This window comes from Nymphaea colorata, chromosome 3 (genome assembly GCF_008831285.2).
Source record: "Nymphaea colorata isolate Beijing-Zhang1983 chromosome 3, ASM883128v2, whole genome shotgun sequence".
Lineage (NCBI taxonomy): Eukaryota > Viridiplantae > Streptophyta > Magnoliopsida > Nymphaeales > Nymphaeaceae > Nymphaea > Nymphaea colorata.
Genome location: NC_045140.1, coordinates 7,880,544 through 7,886,480, shown reverse-complemented (window position 1 = coordinate 7,886,480; position 5,937 = coordinate 7,880,544).

Sequence of the window (5,937 nt, the reverse complement as noted above, 5' to 3'; positions counted from 1 at the left end):
CCCCCGATTTCCACATTGAAGTGAGAAGCTTGCGGAAGTTAGAATTTTATTGCAGCAGAATGAAGCAACAGCGGCATGGGAAAAATGGAATCGATCTACACCTTTGAGTTTGCCTTGGAGGTGTGCGCTTTACATGCAATTTTTTCCGTGATGTAGGTCTAGTCTTGGTGCATTGAGCTAAACCACCTCAAGACGCAACCAAGTATGCACTTGTTTGGACTGTTGGCCCCATGCCTTGCACTGGGTGTCTAGGTGAGGTCAAGGAACTTACTCGACCACCCCTAAATTTCTTAGGAAAAAACAACGAATGAAGAGGCTGCGCCTCAAAGGGCGAGGAGGAAGAAGACTTGGAGAAAGAGATGGCTTGCTAGAAAAAGCAAAGTCAAAAAATGAAACTCCATAGGTTTGGACTACTTTATATGGATAGTTAAAAAATTAGTTCATTAAGATTGAGTCAATGTTTTGAGCTTGATCTAGAACTAGTCCAGGTTCAAAGTACCTACTTCAGACCAGATCTGAGATAGCTGGAGCTAATAGATCAATATATTCGATTTGGATCAGATATGTGATTGAACCTTTCCAAAAAGTTAGGATATGAAAAAAAAAATACTATATGATTTAGAAATCAGATCCAATTCAGATTTCATCTGATCAGATCAGATTCAAATATAAATAAGTATCTGATCAGATTCGGATTCAAATTGAATTTGGATTTGCATATGACTTTTTTTGTTCACATTCAAATCCAATTATGTGCAAAAATGGATATGGTTAAAAGTATATCTGGTTAGAATCCGATAACATCCCTAATCTCAGATCCCGGTTCAAAGTGTGTGTTTTCAGTTTTGATTACATTGGATCTTAAATCTGAGGTGACCTAAGTTGATTCTAGAATTTTACATGCATGACTTTTAATGTATGTTTTAGATCTTGCGTTTGAAAGAGACAAAGATGACACCAAGGTCTCGAAAACCTTTCATCTTGAGATCCATGAAGTTGAGACGTGACAATGATAACGGTTTTCAAATCCGCAGTTTGTTAGGTTAGTGGATTAAAGGTTGGCCCCCTATTAAATCAACTCTTGGGATCCAAGGTCCGATGTAATCAGATGCCCATAAACATGTGAAGCTTAGCAATGGAAGTTGTTGCCATGGGCGGCGTCCTTATTATTTTTAGACCGACGTATCTACCTCAATGGCATTCATTTGCACACTTGATATATAGAAATTCAAAATTACCACCAGCAGATTTGGTCAAAATTAGTTTCCTAGTTTTGTGATCGTATTTGCAGATTAAACGTTTCATTATAGCTAAAACCATCTTGACAATGAGACCTAGATCAACTTCCGGTGAAAACCTGCTGAGGGATAGGCCCTCATCCATTTTATTAACAAAAAATTGGGATATATACAACAAAAAAATCAGATCCTTGTGAGGATGATTACATTACCAAAAAGAAAGTTGACTGGGATCCCAGCCAACTTGTCCCATAAAGCATTCTTTATATCCCTTATCACCGGAACACAAACACAACATACTACATACTTCCACTGAAGGCTGATGGTACGCCAACTTCAATTTGTTGATAAGCCTCTGCACGTGCAAAAGATGTCTTGCCCTGTCTGTGGTACCTTTGATGACTTTGTCTAACTTATCTTTCCAAGCCTCATTGTTGGCTTGTACAACAATGAGATGCTCAGAAGTATTGATCTTCTCTAGACATTTGTTCAAGATCCAGCTCTCAGAGAATGCTCGCCCTTCTTTCGACCAAGAGCAGACTCCAAACATGTATTCTCCATTGTAACATCTAATCAGTCCTGCGGTACGGTTCAAACCTTCACCATGCCAAGATGCGATGTGGATGTTATAACCAACTCCTTCTTGGAGGCTCCAATCTGCTGCCATGATGCCTTGGCGAAGCCATATTCCCACTCTTTGACTGTCCATTCTATTGCGATTAACTTTTTTGTATTGTTCTCTGCAATATTCCCAAAATCTAGAGCAGTAGTCACCAACTATATGTTCCTGTTCATGTTTAACCTTGTTCCTCAACTGCCATAGGAACCATATGGCCATGTGAAAAGTTGTTTTCCATATGCTCTCCCACAGTTTTCTTCTAAATTTCCTTCTAAACCACCAAACAAGGCATTGTTTAATGGACTGTTGGCGAGAAATCTTATGATTGAATTTGGCTGCAATGAATTGCCATAAAATTTCCGACCTAGGACATCCAAAAAACAAGTGGCTTTCATCCTCCTCATGGTTTTGGCATAGAACACACCTAGAGGCCAACTGCATCCCTAGTTTTTTGAGTCTGTTTTCAGTCATGGTTCTGCCATAACATCCAATATAGACTGTCCAAGTTGCCCTTGGTAATCCATGTTTAACCCATATATACTGTCGCCACTTTTCAGTTTCCTTATGCAGCCTGATGGCCTCCCAAATCTGATTCCGATTGATTGGGCAGGAGTGTTGATTAGCCCAGACAAGTGTATCAGCCTGATTATCCACCATGGTGAGTGTCGCAATATCAGGCCTCCATCTGTTCACAGTATCACGCAGCGCTTGATCAGGGCCATACATAACCTCTCTAACAGTGATTCTAGTATTGATAACCTCAAGAATTGGGTCATTAACATCAATCACCGCTGCTAGGGGCTTTCCTGTCCAACTGTCAATCCAAAATTTAGCTTTTGTGCCATCTTTAATTTGCCAGCAGACTTTGTCCTTGATTTGCTTCCAAGATTTAACTATATCTTTCCAAATTAAACAACTTTTAGTGAAAGACATAGCATGCCACAAACCATGATCCTTGAGGTATTTCTTTCTAACATAAACTGCCCAAATGTTGTTGGTGCTAAGCGCTCTGCAAGCTAGATAGGCAAGATTTGTTGTATTAGTGTCCTTGATCCTTCTCATGCCAACTCCTCCTTCGCTCTTCGGTAAGCAAAGTTGATCCCATTTAATCAAGTGTGCTTTGTTTATGTTATTATTGCTACCCCAGAGGAAGTTAGCACACAGGCTTTCGATTTTTTGCATAAATTTAAGAGGCAGTTTATATACCATGCCTGTGTAAGAGGGGATAGTGGATAAGGCATACTTGATTAAGCAAATTCTGCCTGCATAAGAGAGCAAATTGTTCTTCCAACTGCCCAATTTCTGATCAATTTTAAGCAACAATCCAGAACATTGAGTTTCTACCAACCGTTTGTTTTGAAGAGGTACTCCAAGATATTTGAAGGGGAGTTGGCCATCTTGCCACTCCATAATTCGAGCAGCCTTGCTAAGCTCTACCGGGCTGGTGTTGATCCCAATGATAGTGCTTTTTTCTTTGTTTACTTTGAGCCCTGAGCAGTTTTCCAATTCTTGAAGGATACCCTTGATGGTCTTCAGTGACTTCATGTGATAGGCTGCGAACATGAGCAAGTCATCAGCATAAAACAGAGAATCAATGCCAGACCTGTCTTTACCTATAGTGGGCAGTTTAACTTGCTTATTGTTAATGACATGCTTTAGGCTTCTCGTGAACATCTCAGTAGCAATGAGGAAAAGGTACAGAGACAAAGGGTCACCCTGTCTTAAACCCCTTTGAGGAAAAAACCAATTTCCTTCCTTGCCATTCAGGACTACTGTCATACTGACAGTTCTAACCAAAGTCATCACTTTTTGTATCCAAATGGCGTCAAATCCCAACACTTGCATGGCATTCTCCAAGAACTCCCAAGACACTCTGTCGTAGGCCTTGCTAAAGTCAATTTTCATGCAAAGTGACTTGCTCTTCCTAGCTTCCATAGAGTGGATCAGTTCCTGAGCTAACAAAATACTGTCTTGGATGCATCTCCCTGCTAAGAAGGCATTTTGGTTCACATCAATAATGCGACATAAGATAGGTCTCATTCTCCTTACCATGATACGACTCAAGAATTTGGTGGTGCTGTTGCAGAGCGAGATGGGCCTAAAATTCTCAATATTGTGATCACCTGGAATCTTAGGAATGACGACGATATGTGTACGGTTGACCTTGCGAACCAGCCTACCATGAGCAAAAAAATCTCTTATATAAGCTTGGATGTCTTCTTTAACAATATCCCAGTTTTGAATGTAGAACTTGTTTGGGAAACCATCAGGGCCAGGCGCAGAGTCAGGGTCGGCACCCTTAATCGCCCAAATGATTTCCTCTTCAGAGATAGGGGCTAATAAGCTGACATTCTCTGCTGCAGTGACTGTTATCCCTTCCCGCATCTTGCAAGACGAACGCCCTGTTTCATTGCCTCTGCTCAGTAGGTGGCTAAAGTGATCATGAAAGGCCTTGCGGATGTCTTCCTCCTCTTCAAGTTTTTGTCCATCCACTGTGATTGCATTAATTTTATTTCTGCGTCTTTTGCTCTTGACTGACTCATGGAAAAACTTGGTATTGGCATCACCATCTTTGAGCCAATTAATTCTGCTCTTTTGTCTCCAATAGATCTCTTCCATTAGAAGAATATGGCTTAGTTGCTCTCGGCATTCAGTTTCCTTCTGTGTAGCATTCAGATTGCCATTCTCCACCTCAATTTGCACCCGCAACATGTCATTTTTGAGATCGTTGATCTTAGTTTCAAAGCTTCTCCCATACCTCTTCGCCCAAGAGGACACTGTGTTTTGGACTAACTCAAGTTTCTTTAAAACCCTGATAAGTGGACAGCCCTGATCTGACTGACGCCAGCAGTCCTTAATGATGTTCTGACATTCGATTTCTTCCATCCAAAAGTTATAGAATCTAAAGCATGGTCTACCACTAGCCCCAATTCTGCGATGGTAAGCATTGAGAATAATCGGATTATGATCAGAGCAGGTGCGGGGGAGAATCATGAGGTCATTGCAGTTAAACATGAGCTCGATCCAAGCAGGCATGACAAAGCAGTGGTCAATCTTGCTCATAACATTGGCAAGGCCCATACGGTTGTTAGTCCAAGTATACTTGATGTCATGTCGGGGTTAGAAATTTCAGTTAGGTTGCAGCTATTGATAAAATTTGCAAAGGCCATACAAGCCAACTGAGCAGGAGGGTTGCCAGATTTCTCAACAGCCCCACTAACACCATTGAAATCTCCAAGTCAAACGAGAGGCTCCTCAGAGGACATGATAATTTGCTGCAGGTCAAGTAATTGCCACTTTCTACGCCTGAAATCAGTATCTAGATAAACACCAATTGCAGAAAAGAGTATTCCAGTGTTCTTGTCCTTGAAAATGCATGATATCCACGTAGGAGACAAGGAGACGTGAACCAGATCAAGTACATCATGATTCCAAATAACTAGAATCCGGGCCCAGTCATCGTAATGAGCTAAGTTGGACACAATACTATACATAGGAAGCATAAGTTGCAGTTTTCTAACACCTACTAAAGATAATTTAGGATAAATTATGAAGAAAATATCAGGGTTATACCTGGCGAGGGTGGATCGAAGTTCCCGATTAGACGCCCTGCCTGCCAGACCCCTTATGTTCCAGCTACACACTTTCATGATGATTGGGTTCTGCTGCCCCCACATGCAAAGTTTCCTTGTCCTTCCCTTCACCAGGTGGACTTCCATCGCTGTTAGTCTGATCATCCCGCTTGGATGTACCTCCTCCAGGGTCAATCGCCATGTCCTGGTCTGTGTCAATGACCACAAGTTTGGGCATCGCCTCACTTGGGGTGGTGTTAACAGCCTTAAGCATTTGCACATCTACTGCCATGCTCCCTTCATCCTGTAGCTCTTCTTGAACTCTCTTTTTAGAAACAAGGCTATCCAGGTTGTTTTTAGTTCGCTTGTTAGTACCTCCAGACCTTCTTTTCCTTGATTTTTTGGTCTCTCTTTTCCTTGATTTTTTGGTCTCTGCAACAAAAGCAAATATTTCTTTTTGGGCCCCAATTTGGGCCATCTCTAGATCAGCTTGGGCATTGATTCCAGG